General features: G+C 43.7%; 1 protein-coding gene across 5 annotated transcripts in view; it reads right to left on the bottom strand.

The window, feature by feature from the left end:
- Positions 1-12,791, bottom strand: part of LOC115459871 (aminopeptidase Ey-like) — a 188,222-nt gene that overhangs the window by 112,639 nt on the left and 62,792 nt on the right. Inside the window, exon 1 of one of the 5 annotated variants that reach the window (XM_030189681.1) lies at positions 1,085-1,111. The exons of 2 other annotated variants lie outside the window; for them this stretch is intronic. The gene's annotated coding sequence lies outside the window, so the exon portion shown is untranslated. Of the gene's footprint in view, positions 1-918; positions 986-1,084; positions 1,112-12,791 lie in introns of those variants that run through there. 2 more of the 5 variants (XM_030189683.1, XM_030189680.1) reach the window with 2 other exon arrangements.

Genomic DNA, 12,791 nt, shown 5'->3' with positions numbered 1-12,791 from the left:
GCACTAAGGGGTTCGCCAGCTCTAATTTAAATCCTAAACGTTTAACACCTACAACCCTGGGAATTTGTATCTCAACAGGTGCTAGGTTAGCCTTAATATAGTAACATAGTAGATGATGGCAGAAAAAGACCTGCACGGTCCATCTAGTCTGCCCATGATAAACTCATATGTGTATACCTTACCTTGATTTGTACCTGTCTTTTTCAGGGCACAGACCGTATAAGTCTGTCCAGCAGTATTTTCCGCCTCCCAACCACCAGTCCCATCTCCCATCACCGGCTCCGGCACAGACCCTGTATAAGTCTGCCCTCCCCCATCTTAGCCTCTCAACCACCAACCCCTCTTCCCCCCGCCACCCAATTTCAGCTAAGCTTCTGTGGATCCATTCCTTCTGCACAGGATTCCTTTATGCCTATCCCACGCATGTTTGAATTTCGTTACCGTTTTCATCTCCACCACCTCCCGTGGGAGGGCATTCCAAGCGTTCACCACCCTCTCTGTGAAGAAATACTTCCTGACATCTTTCCTGAGTCTGCCCCCCTTCAATCTCATTTCATGTCCTCTCGTTCTACCGCCTTCCCATCTACAATCCATTCCTGTAAGAGTCACTGATGCAGATTACAAGAGGCCTGCTTTGCAATCCAATCAGCAATGACCACTGTTCTGGACCACCATGAACTGGCATTAATAAGATGTAAATTTAATCTAGTGACTACTGCTGCTGTTTTAACATAATTTATTTACAGCTACCAATTTACTTCACATGGAGAAGATTAAAGGTGGAATCAGATCAGAATCCTGGAATCAGAACATTGCTAAACTAGTTAATCCTTCCTGAACTGAATAAAGTGCATCTACTGGTTTGTGCATTTTGCCCTCTGCAACCTCACATTCTCTTAGTAACATTTGGAGCAAAACCTTAACCGATCCTGAACGTTCGTCCAAAAATAGCTTGTCTTCCAAGTTGGATCATTTCCCCACCATTGCTATCATATGACTGCCTCTGTCCACAAGTTTTCTTATGAAGCAATTTTCCCGAAATGCGTTTGCACAGAAAGAAGAGGCCTTAAATCAATCGACCTACCTGTAGGATTCCACTTTCTGCTCTGGGCTAGAAACAACCTACATACAAGTCCCAAAACATTCTAATTCTGTCATATCACTAACCACGCCTACTTGACTGAGAAGCTTATTTGGGAAAACTCAGAACAAATCTTGCACTGCCTGTTTTAACTATCCATGCAGCAACTTTTAGCTTACTGAGCAAGGAGCCCCGTTTATGAGGAAAGAAAGAAAATGATTCACACCATAGTTAGCTGCATTGTTCAGGCTCTGTTATCCTGGATTTCATAATATAATGAGGCGTAGCTGATCATCCTTACCAGCTTTTCATCCCATTACAGGAAACGTTCAACCATACAGAAAATATTTGTACAGCACCTCTCTTGAGTCAGTCTTCATAATCCGTTTCTAGTCAGACAGGAACACTTTTAGTACTGCGGGCTAGTTTTCTATTTTTCTTTTAGCTGCTTTTATGACCCCAGCTGTGGATTCTCTTATGGTAGGTAGTATTCCTTATCCAGGGCCCAGGCATAGACTGCGTATTCTTAAATCCACTGAGGTAATAATCGGGCTTGAGTGCTGGCCCAGTATACCTTTACTGTGTTAAATATGCACACCATAATTTATCCAGACATCAGGACAGTTCTACTTCCCATGAGGTATTTACCCCTGCCCCCACCCCTAACTCCCCAGAGTCCTACTGCAACCTCCTCCTTACTGGCCTCCCACTTAGCCATCTATCCCCCCTTCAATCTGTTCAGAACTCTGCTGCACGTCTTATATTGCGCCTCAACCGATATACTCATATCACCCCTCTTCTCAGGTCACTTCACTGGCTTCCAATCAGATACCGCATACAGTTCAAGCTTCTCCTTCTTACCTACAATTGCACTCAGTCTGCAGCCCCTCATTACCTCTCTACCCTCATTACCCCTTACGTTCCCGCCCGTAACCTCCGCTCACAGGACAAATCCCTCCTCTCAGTACCCTTCTCCACCACCGCCAACTCCAGGCTCCGCTCATTCTGCCTCGCCTCACCCTATGCTTGGAATCAACTTCCTGAGCCCTTACGCCAAGCCCCCTCCCTACCCATCTTCAAATCCTTGCTCAAAGCCCACCTCTTCAATGTTGCTTTCGGCACCTAACCTTTACACCTTTCAGGAAATCTAGGCTGCCCCTATTTGACTGACTGTACATTTGTCCTTTAGATTGTAAGCTCCTTTGAGCAGGGACTGTCCTTCTATGTTAAATTGTACAGCGCTGCGTAACCCTAGTAGCGCTTTAGAAATGTCAAGTACCCTGTTTCCCCGAAAATAAGACATCCCCTGAAAATAAGACCTAGTAGAGGTTTTGCTGAATTGCTAAATATAAGGCCTCCCCCAAAAGTAAGACCTAACGAACTTTTTGTTTGGCCCCGATGGGACATGGACACAGAAACCTTCATTTTTTTTTTGCTGCAACCCAAAGACAAAATAACATTAAAGAAATGCAAGAAACAAGACTGAGGTGGAAAATCTATCGTCCAGCGGACTCCTACCATCCTCCTTCACGCTTTTGTGAAGATCAACTACCGGTAAGTGAGCCCGGAAAGAAAAGAAACATCCCCCTTGCAGAAATAATAAATGAAAAGAAAATGAGTAACCGAGCTCTTTTGGCGCTGCTCCATCGCCCAAGGGCTAAGTCAGACTAGAAGGATGGAAAGTGTTGCGAATGTACAGGAGGAGCGCATAAAACGCCACCAACGGGGAACGGAGCTACCGTAGAATTTATTTTAACGTTTGTAATACGGTAGGGATGATCCTGTGCCCTAAGCCCTCTCACAACCTCCTGAGACTCCCAGCCAGAGCAGCCCGGCCCCAAATTCCATTACCTTTCCTAGTGCATACCCCTCCTCCATTCCCAGCCCGGCCAGGGCGGCTCTGCTCCGCTCGAGTCCTGCGGTCACTGTAAGCAACGGCCTACTCCTGCAGGATACCGCCCCCCCACTTCAATACTGTTCCCGACCGCCACAGTCCCCCTACTACTCCCGAATAAGACATCCCCTGAAAATAGACCTAGCGCATCTTTGGGAGCAAAAATTAATATAAGACACTGTCTTATTTTCGGGGAAACACGGTAGTAGTAGTAGTAGTAATCCATGTCCAGTGAGGGGCCACATATCATAGCATTCTACCTGAGCACTGTTAAGAGATTTTGGCGGTGAAATCTATGAGGGGGATTTGGATGTTGGATTAGAAATCAGTAGTGCAAAAACCAAAAAGGAAAATGACAGGGGCCAGGAGCAGCCTGTAACTGGAAGTGGTGGAAGCCAGCATTGTAACATAATCTGGACGTGTTTTGCACGGATATAGAAAACAGTTACAACAGAAGGATTAAGAGGCTGAGTAGATGGCATAGGAGGGTGGAGCTGGTGTTGATTTAAACATGATAAATTATATTCGCATCCCTTTCAAGTGATAGAGAACCAAAAGAAAGAGAAGTGGGTAGAGTGTAAACGAGACAGTTACTGGCAATGGAAAATATGGAAAGCACTGGAGAAGGACAGTGACTCTTTTCTCCTGTCATTGGACTGAGACAGGTCAAACCTCACCAGCATCAGAACCTGAACCCTGCTCCTAGGTCTGGGATCCCCAACCCCAAACAAGAGGGGCAAGCGATGAAGCTACAAAGTAGTAAATTTAAAACGAATCTGAGAAAAGGTTTTCTTCACTCAACGTGTAATTAAACTCTGGGATTCATTGCCAGAGAATGTGGTAAAGGCGGGGTTTTAAAAAGGTTTGGACGGCTTCCTAAAGGAAAAGTCCATAGACCATTATTAAAATGGACTTGGGGAAAATCACTGCTTATTTCTGGGATAAGCAGCATAAAATCTTTTGTACTTGTTGGGGATCTTGCCAGGTGTTTGTGACCTGGATTGGCCATTGTTGGAAACAGGATGCTGGGCTTGATGGACCTTTGGTCTATCCCAGTATGGCAATAGTTATGTACTTATGAGATTGTAAATAAGTCCCCATCACTACCATCAATATATATCCCAGAGAGAGCAGTAAGCAAGGGAAGGAGGCTATTTTCTTTGCTATTGGTGCTTCCCTGGCCAATAATTTCAAAAAGGTGTTTCCATTCTGAATACACTGATACTCACCCTGTGGCAGTCTGCATTTTTTTACAACACTGACCATCATGGCCAGTATCATGGCCCATCTACCTGAGTACATGGACTGAATATCCAGGAGTTTGGCAGTATCTGAAGTTTATCCAGACACAAGCAATGTTCAGTACTGTATCCGGATAGATAACCAGGCATAAGAATATAAGAATAGCCATATTGGGTCAGACCAATGGTCCATCTAGCCCAGTATCCTGTTTCCAATAATCGCCAAACCAGGTCACATGTAACTGGCAGAAACCCAATTAGTAGCAACATTCCATGCTACCAATCCCAGGACAAGCAGTGGCTTCCCCTATGTCCATCTCAATAACAGACTATAGACTTTTCCTCCAGGAACTTGTCCAAACCTTTTTTAAACCCAGATACACTAACCGCTGGTATGACACCCTCCGGCAACAAGTTCCACAATTTAACTATTCTTTGAGTGAAAACATATTTTCTCCTATTTGTTTTTAAAGTATTCCATTTAATTTCCCACAAGCCCAGTTAATAATTCAGCCACTGGCACTGAATTTCTGCAGGGACCAGTAACTTCTGGGTCTGCCCTGACTCCATTCCTGGACAAGCAAATAACGCCATGACAGTTCGCTCTGATGTTCAGTGGCACCTATCTAGTTAACTACCAGTGAATATTTGCAGTTAGGCCGGCCAGTGTGATTCAATTGGACAGAAGCCTTTCCTGTCCCATTAAATCATTTTGCATATTAGGTCCAAATTCTATTCATTTGTATTTTGTAAATTATATTTATGTTGCATTACTTATAAATTGTTTTTTCTTTGAACACCCCATCTGCAGACGCACTTGTCAAATACTTCAACGAAAAAATTGTAAATCTACACAACACGCTACCTCAGACCACCGCCGACTTCGATAATTTCCTTGAGTGTATGGACCCAATCCCTGGTGAATACCCAGCAGACAGACTCTGGACAACCTTCGCTCCCCTTACAACTGAAACAATTAACCAAGCGGTTAATAGGTTCTCCAGGACTCACTGTAAACTGGATGCCTGCCCCAGTTACCTATTAAAATCCGCTCCCCACCGCTTCACAGTAGACCTCTCATCCCACTTAAATTTCAGGCTCCAACATGGTCTCTTCCCAAAGGAAAATGGCAACATCCTACTTACCCCAATACCAAAAGATACCAACAAAAAAACAGATGATATCACCAACTATCGACCAGTAGCATCGATTCCACTGGTAGTCAAATTGATGGAAAGCTTAGTAACCAAACAACTTACTGACTACATAAACAATTTCACAATATACACGAATCACAATCAGGATTCCGCTCCAACCACAGTACTGAAACAGTACTAATCACTCTACTAGCCAAATTCAAACAACAAATAGCAACAGGTAAAAGCATACTTCTCCTACAATTCGACATGTCTAGTGCATTCGACATGGTAAACCACAATATATTATTAAGCATACTAGAATACTTCAGGATTGGTGGAAGTGTACTTAGCTGGATCAAGGGCTTCCTAACAACTAGAACTTATCAAGTGAAATCAAACTCGAATATATCATCACCTTGGAAAACAGACTGTGGAGTACCTCAAGGATCACCACTCTCACCGCTCCTTTTCAACTTAATGATGATCCCACTAGTCAAATCCTTATCCAATCAAGGTCTTAACCCCTTCATATATGCAGATGATGTCACACTATACATCCCGTACAGACATGACCTAACAAAAATCACCAATGAAATCACACTCAGCTTGAACATCAAGAACTCATGGGCCAACGCATTTCAACTAAAACTAAACACAGAAAAAACATACTGTCTAATCTTCTCATCCCAATATAACACAAACATACCCTCCAACATATCCACCCCAGACTACACCCTCCCTATCTCAGCCTAAAATACTCTGAGTTATAATCGATCGAAATCTCACACTTGAAAGCCAAGTGAAAGCCACAACAAAGAAAATGTTCCACCCTATGTGGAAACTCAGAAGAGTGAAACCATTCTTCCCGAGAGAAACATTTCGCAAATTGGTGCAATCAATGGTACTAAGCCACCTAGACTACTGCAATGGAATCTATGCGGGATGCAAAGAACAAATCTTAAAGAAACTCCAAACTGCCCAAAACACAGCAGCCAGACTCATATATGGAAAACAAGATTTGAAAGCGCAAAACCTCTACGAGAAAAACTACACTGGCACCCAATCAAAGAACGTATTGCATTCAAAATCTGCGCCCTCATTCACAAAATCATCAATGCTGAAGCCCCGGGATACATGTCAGACCTTATAGACCTCCCAATCAGAAATACAACAAGATCAACACGAAAATACCTAAATCTCCACTACCCAAGCTGCAAAGGTCTCAAATACAAATCAACCTATGCATCCAGATTCTCCTATATAAGCACACAACTATGGAAAGCACTACCAAACGCCGTGAAAACAACATATGACCACATAAACTTCCGGAAACTACTAAAAACTTTTACCTGTTCAAAAAGGCATACCCGAACAACCCAAATTAAATGCCTCAACTCTGCAACATAACAAAACCAAAACTCGACTGTTACCTACACTGACTACAGAGTTTGTAACCTCTAGATTGTAAGCTACCTACACTGACTACATAAGTTGTAAGTTACCTACATTGACTACATAGTTTGTAACCTTTAGATTGTAAGCTCTCTTGAGCAGGGACTATCCTTCCCCATGTTAAACTTAAACTTGTACAGCGCTGCGTAATCCTGGCAGCGCTATAGAAATGCTAAGTAGTAGTAGTAGTAAATTACCTCTTCCTCCTTATGATTCAGAAATCTGACTGTCATGCATGAACTTTACTCTACCACAACTTCACTTTGTAATTGTTCATTACCGATATTAGCGATCGTCTCTACGGTTCTATGTAAGCCACATTGAGCCTTCAAATAGGTGGGAAAATGTGGGGTACAAGTGTTAAAAAATAAATAAAATAAATTATATGTGTATTGAATTTGTAATGCTTTATCTTCCAATTTGGATTTATGAACTTCTGTTTCTATTTGTTTTAAGATACTTTGGGTGGTCCTACATAAATATTGCCATACTGGGAAAGACCAAAGGTCCATCAAGCCCAACAGTGACCAATCCAGGTTACAAATACCTGGCACGATCCCAAAAAAGTACAAAACATTCTATACTGCTTATCCCAGAAATAGTGGATTTTCCCCAAGTCCATTTAATAATGGTCTATGGACTTTTCCTTTAGGAAGCCGTCCAAACCTTTTTTAAACTCCGCTAAGCTAACCGCCTTTACCACATTTTCTGGCAACAAATTCCAGAGTTTAATTACACGTTGAGTGAAGAAACATTTTCTCTGATTCGTTTTAAATTTACTACATTGTAGCTTCATCGCATGCTCCCTAGTCCTAGTATTTTTGGAAAGCATAAACAGATGCTTCACATCTACCAGTTCAACTCTACTCGTTATTTTACAGACCTCTATTATATCTCCCCTCAGCCGTCTTTTCTCCAAGCTGAAGAGCCCCAGCCTCTTTAGCTTTTCCTCATAGGGAAGTTGTCCCATCCTCTTTATCATTTTTGTCGCCCTTCTCTGCACCTTTTCTAATTCCACTATATCTTTTTGAGATGCAGCGACCAGAATTGAACACAATATTCAAGGTGCGGTCACACCATGGAGCGACACAAAGGCATTATAACGTCCTGATTTTTGTTTTCTATTCCTTTCCTAATAATACCTAACATTCTATTTGCTTTCTTAGCAGAAGGTTTCAACGTATCATCGACACCATGTAGATCCCTTTCTTGGTCCGTGACTCCTAACGTGGAACCTTGCATGACATAGAAGGGCATAATTGAACGGTGCTGACCATCTAGATGGCCGGCGCCGCAAAAAGCAGTCCCGAACCGTATTATCGAAAAAGATGGCCAGCCATCTTTCGTTTCAATAATACGGTTGGGGCCGGCCAAATGTCAAAGATGGCCGGATTTGAGACGGCCGGCATCGGTTTTCGCCCATAATGGAAACTAATGCCGGTGATCTCAAACCCGGCCATATCCAAGGCATTTTTGTTGTGGGAGGAGCCTGCATTTGTAGTGCACTGGTCCCCCCTCACATACCAGGACACCAACCGGGCACCCTAGGGGGCACTTCTAAAAATTAAAATAGCTCCCAGGTGCATAGCTCCTTTACCTTGGGTGCTGAGCCCCCAAATCCCCCCCAAACCCACTCCCCACAACTCTACACCATTACCATAGCCCTTATGGGTGAAGGGGGGCACCTAGATGTGGGTACAGTGGGTTTGGGGGGGGGTTGGAGGGCTTCCATTTACCACCACAAGTGTAACAGGTGGGGGGGGGGATGGGCCTGGGTTCACCTGCCTGAAGTGCACTGCACCCACTAAAAACTGCTCCAGGGACCTGCATACTGCTGTCACGGAGCTGGGTAGGACATTTCAGACTGGCATAAAGGCTGGCAAAAAAGGTTTTTTTTTTGGGTGGGAGGGGGTTGGTGACCACTGGGGAAGTAAGGGGAGGTGATCCCCGATTCCCTCCGGTGGTCATCTGGTCAATTGGGGCACTTTTTGAGACTTGGTCCTAAATAAAATGGACCAAGTGAAGTCTGCAAAATGCTCGTCAGAGCCGGCCTTCTTTTTCCATTATCAGCTGAAGCTGGCCATGTCTTACAACGCCCCCGTCCGCCTCCATACCCTTCCGAAACGCCCCTTTAACTTTGGCCGGCTCTGCGACGGAAAGCAGTTGGAGCTGGCCAAAATCGGTTTTCCGTTATACCGATTGGCCGGCTTCAGGAGATGGCCGGCCATCCCTGATTTGTGTCGGAAGATGGCCGTTGATCTCTTTCGAAAATAAGCTGGATAGCTATAATTCCGGTTCCTCTTTCCCACATGCATCACTTTGCACTTGCTCACATTCAACGTATCTGCCATTTAGACGCCCCAGTCTCCCGGTCTCGTAAGGTCATCTTGTAATTTTTCACAATCCTCCCGCAATTTAACGACCTTTGAATAACTTTGTGTCATCAGCAAATTTAATTACCTCACTAGTCCTAAGGAGCTAAAAGGAAGTATATAAAATTAATTAGATTGAATGAGACAATTGAGTCTTATCTGCTGTCAGGTTTTGCTGTTTTCATTAGAGATGACAGTTGGTCTTCTCTTACCTGAAACTTGAGAAATATGGAACACAAATTCTCAAAAGAGTATTAGATTTGTTAATGTTTGCTGCTGGTACTTGATAGTACTCAGTGCTAAAGAGGCCCCACATCCTCTTCTAGAGGCCTCTGATTTCCATCTGGGTAGCATATGGAAGTAAGAAGAGGAAAGTGTGTTTAAGGTGGACCTACACCATATGGCATGGTGCACCCCCTCCTCCCCCCAGGAGTAGTCAGAATGGTAGAGCCCCTGGGATTCTAGTAGAAGGGACCATTCAGTGAGTTGCTTTGGAGAGTCTTGAGAGAGAAGAGAGAAGTAGGGGGTGCTGGGGTTTAGCTCACACCTTATCATTAGTAGCTCAAGGTAAGTTAAATTCAGGTGCAGTAGATAACTGAAGCACTGGAAGATACATTGGCCAGGGGAGCCCTGACATGCGGTGTGGGGGGGCCTTTTTAAAATTTGCCTTCTTGTCAGTGCACGAGCAATCTCTACCATGTACTGACAAGAAGGAAGAAACTTGTGCCTGATGCAGGGAACTGTGGAAGATTAAGGTATGTGATGTTTATTTTTTTGTCAGCAAGCATTAGCACATCATTCTAATCCACAGATTATTACCTGGATACTTGAGAGCAATCTGTCAGGGTATTAGGATTATGTTAGGTGAGACAGTATTGGGAAGGGTCAGATAGCTTCTGTTTTAAAGAAGGCTTATTTTAAATTAATGGTTAGACAGTTGAAGCCATATTTGATACTTTGGGTTTGTTGACAGTGGTTTATACTTTTCTATTAAGCAGTGGCGTAGCCAGACAGCCAATTTTGGGTGGGCCTGAGCCCAAATTGGATGGGCACACATTTTTTCTGCCCCTGTCCTACTCCCACATGTTATCCCCACATTTCACCCTCTCATCCACCCCCATGTTCAACCTCTCTTTCCTCCTCCCTCTCTCCTTCTGTCCACATCACTCTCACTGTCTCCCTTCCTTGTGCCCTTGGTCCAACATCTCTCTCATTCTTCCTTCTTCTTCCCCATACAGCATCTCTCCCACTTCGTTCTATGTCCAACATTTCTCTCTCTCTCTCCCTCTTCTGCATCTCTCCCTCCCTCCCACTCCACATCCAGCATTTCTCCTCTCTCTCCCCATGCATCTCTCCCCTCCCCCTCCATCCTCATGTCCATTTCTCCCTCTCTCACCTCTACCCCCCTGTGCAGCATCTCTTCCTCTCCTCCATCCCATGCAGCAGCTCTTCCTCCCACCCCACCTCCAACAGTTGTCTCCCCCAACCCATGTAGCATCTCTCCCTCCCATCCCATGTCCAACTTTCTCCCTCACTCCTTACCCCCCCTGTGCAGCAACTCTCCCTCCCAACCCACCTCTCTTTCCCTCTCATCCCAAATAATTATTTTTTTCTTACCTACACCCCATGCAGCATCTCTTCCTCACCTCAAAAAATTAATCCTCTCTTCCCCTCCCCATGTGCAGCACCTCTTTCAGCCCCTCCTCTCCCTGCAGTTCTTTACCTTTGTTGTGATCCATTATTTGAATCTCCCCTCCCCCTTCCCAAACATTTATCACATCAGCTTGTCCTCCTGTCCTGCTCCTACCTCAAGGAACTTCAGCGTCTTCCACTGCTCGTGCCTGCTGCCTGAAATTCTTCTCCTCGCTGCTGCCTCGGTCCCTGCAGCATTCTTTTTTCTGCCCGTCGCCGGCAGCGCTGCGATTCACACAGGCTGCTCCGCTCCCCCTTGCCGCGTCCATCCGGCCTCTGATGCACTTCCTGTTTTCGTAGGGCCAGATGGACGCGGCAGGAGGGAGCGGAGCGGCCTCTGTGAATCGTAGCGCTGCCAGCGATGCCGACGGGCGAAAATAAATGCTGCAGGGACCAAGGCAGCAGTGGGGAGAACAATTTCAGGCAGGTAACACTCCCGGACCAGACCCAAAAAGCAGCGCTGTTGTTAGGTTGGGGCTAGTTAGGGTGGGCGGGCCTGGAGCAAAGTGGGTGGGCCTGGGCCCATCCAGGCCCCCCGTGGCTACGCCCCTGCTATTAAGTCTTCTTGTTTATTGTAATACTTATGGGGTGAATTCTATATGTGGCTCCGAAATAAACACAGTTTATAAGCCACACTTAAAGTTAGGCACAGTTTATAGAATAGCGCTTACCTCCTGGAATCGGTGCCTAATTTTGCCGCAGCCATTTCCACCACTGAAACGTGGTGCAAATCTTCTCGCCTAAATTAGGCACATTTCCCCCTTATTATGATTAATATATTTCTTTATTTCAACCTTTTAAACAAAATTTAAGGTCGTATGAAATACAGCAATAATATTTTACAAAGCATAGGTAAAACCAGCAAAATTAAATTGTCATGCTTCCTTAGACCACAAATTATAGTGCAGAGGGGCTAATGAAAAGAGAAGATTACTTATCATATATTATTGTAATTAAACAAGGCTGCATATGTCTCATTTTGCTTATCATTTCAGTTGTCTCATCTCTAGAAATGACTTGAGCTGTTCTGGTGAATAAAACACATATTTTGTTAATCCCAGCTTTACAATACATTTACATGGGTACGCTAAGAAAAAGGAAGCCCCAACTTCCAATGTCCCTTTTTTCAAAGGTAGAAATGCCTTTCTCTTTTGCTGTGTTTATTTAGTGACATCGAGGTAAATCCACACTTGCTCTCCTCCAAAAAGAGATTTTGCATTTCTGAAGTACAATCTCATAACAGAATTCAAATCCTGCTCAAACACAAACGATACTAAGAGAGTAGCTCTTTGTGTTGCATTTTCCAAAGACTGCTCTAGTAAAAGCGAAACATTATTTAGATCAATTTGGCCTTCACAATCGTTTCCAGTCTTTCCCGCTTCCCTTTTGGAGTTTTCAATATAATAAATTTTATTTATTGGCGGTATAGCATCTCTAGGAATTTTTAAATTTTCATTAAAGTATCTTTTAAACAAGTCCAACGGGGAATTTCCTAAGAGCTTAGGGAAGTTCAGGACTCGAAGATTCAGGCGTCTATTATAATTTTCTATTTGTTCTATTTTTCGCCTTAAATCTGTATTGTCTTTAATTGTTGTTATTTTAAAGTCTTGTAATTATTCTATTTCTTTCTCTTGTTGCTAGTTTTTTTGCGGCAAATTCTTGTTTCACCCATGTCCACAACATTTTTCATGTCATCAAATTTTCCATTTAGAGTTTTTATTATACTATATATAGAGTTTATATTATTATATAACTACATACTATTTTTACCCTTTGAAAAGGGTAAATGTACACAAGTACTTAGGCCAGATCCTTGACATACTTTTTACATTATGCACATGTCAGAATAACTGTTATCTATCAACATTTGCTTATTTCTGATCTGAAGAAGAAGGGTTACCTTTGAAAGCTCATCAAGGC

The sequence above is a fragment of the Microcaecilia unicolor genome, chromosome 1 (assembly GCF_901765095.1).
Source record: "Microcaecilia unicolor chromosome 1, aMicUni1.1, whole genome shotgun sequence".
Lineage (NCBI taxonomy): Eukaryota > Metazoa > Chordata > Amphibia > Gymnophiona > Siphonopidae > Microcaecilia > Microcaecilia unicolor.
Note: the sequence above shows the minus strand (reverse complement) of the source record. Positions and strands in the feature narration are given on the sequence as shown.